Source organism: Hyla sarda, chromosome 11, assembly GCF_029499605.1.
Source record: "Hyla sarda isolate aHylSar1 chromosome 11, aHylSar1.hap1, whole genome shotgun sequence".
NCBI classification, from domain to species: Eukaryota; Metazoa; Chordata; class Amphibia; order Anura; family Hylidae; genus Hyla; species Hyla sarda.
In genome coordinates this window covers 66,974,989-66,976,911 of record NC_079199.1, presented here as the reverse complement: position 1 = coordinate 66,976,911, position 1,923 = coordinate 66,974,989, and the positions used below count along the sequence as shown (strand labels likewise).

The following is a 1,923-nucleotide window of genomic DNA, read 5'->3' as shown; positions in this document are numbered from 1 at the left end:
GTGCTAGATTAGTATTATTATTATTTTTTTATTTTTTATGACATCAATCAGTGTGCTAACATGGTCAGTAAAACGCCAAATGGATAGACGTTCTTAAACCAGTCAGTGCAACTCATTATTGTGGTCTCTAATTCTGGAACTCTTTTTTTATTTTTTTTGTTAGGATACGCGTGCTAGATGAGCTTATCCAATTAAGGAGGCCATTCAGCAGCGGCACCTTCTGCAGCCAGACTGACTGACATGACAAGGCAGGCAACAGCCGCAGCAGCACCCACAAAGGATTTAATAAGAATCTGTCTTTTTTAACACTGGAATGGGGTGGTGCACTGTACCCGAAGATACTGCCATATCGGGTCAATGCATAAGGCGACGGAAGCAAGTTTCCAAATCGGCTCCCATTCTCAAAAATCCATTAAATTTATGGTCCCCAGATAGGGGACGTATCAGGTATTAAACTGATAAGAACAGATTTTTGATTGAAAAAACCTTTATTACCAATCAAATGTCAATCACACAATAAATAATACATTCACCATAACAGAACTGACTTTTTTTTAATATATCTATCTATCTATATATTCCCAAAATACCAACAGAGCAGCACATCCAAAAGGGTGAATAAATAAGAGCGGTGCCAGCAGCAATATAGCCCAGTCCAGGCAGTCACACATCCAGAGTAGTAATCCGCAGCACTCCAGGGGTAAGTGCAAAAATAAAAGTGCTTTATTCCATACTAATACAGAGCAACGTTTCAGCTGCCATGCATCATAGTAGTGACAAACAGGAAGTATATAAAGGTGTACAGGTGATTAAAACATTATGAGTATGCAATCAAATCATTAAGGCATACATAAATATAAAGTGTACAACATCATAAGATACAAGGTAATAATACCACTGTAATTTAACCTCTTCAGGACATAGGGCGTATGGATACGCCCTGCATTCCGAGTCCTTAAGGACCGAGGGCGTATCCATACGCCCGTGGGAATTCCGGTCCCCACCACTAGCCGGTTGGGGACCGGAGCCGGATGGCATCCTGGCATATCGCCCAGGGGGGTCATTATGCCCCCCCATGTCGGCGATCGCCGCAATTCAGTCCAGCGATCTGCGGCGATTCCGGGTCAATCGGGTCTCCGGTGACCCGGAATTACTGGCTGTTCGGGGCCGTCTCTGACGGCCCCGAACAGCCAGAGCCTGCAGGGGTGAGGTGGCACTGGTGCCACCTCACGATCGCCCTGATTCGTCGGCCGGATTACCGGCCGACCAATCAGGGCGCCTGCTGCGGGTGTCACTCCTGCATCCGCTCCGCCCTTCTTCCGGAGGACGTGACGGGTGCGGGACGTGCACCCCGGGTGCTGGGGACCCTGATCCCCGGCGTCAATGTTGGGATCGGGGCCCCAGGAGCAGCGGCGGCGGGACTGACCTCATGCGGCTGCATCGTTGGAGGTGAGTGACAGCCTCCTGCTGTTGCTTAGCAACAGCTCCCAGCATGCAAAAAGGGCATGCTGGGAGCTGTAGTTATGCAACAGCAGGAGGCAGACCACCACAACTCCCAGCATTCCCTTATGGACATGCTGGGACTTATGGTTTTGCAACAGCTGGAGGCACATTTTTTCTATGGAAAAGTGTACCTTCAGCTGTTCTATAACTACAACTCCCAGCTTGCACAAACAGCTAAAGTGCATGCTGGGAGTTGTAGTGGTGCATCTGATGGTTGCATAACTACAACTCCCAGCATGCCCGTTCGCTGTCGGTGACTGCTGAGAGTTGTAGTTTTGCAACAGCTGAAGGCACACTGGTTGTGAAACTTAGAGTTTTTTTTTTTACCTAACTCAGTGTTTCACGACCGGTGTGCCTCCAGCTGTTGCAAACTCCAACTCTCAGCAGTTAATGTACACCATGCACCGTACATGCTGGGAG

General features: G+C 48.3%; 1 pseudogene; it reads right to left on the bottom strand.

Annotated features, from left to right (window-relative positions):
* Positions 1 to 316: 316 nt before the first annotated feature.
* Positions 317 to 490, bottom strand: LOC130296011 (U2 spliceosomal RNA; annotated as a pseudogene).
* Positions 491 to 1,923: the final 1,433 nt, after the last annotated feature.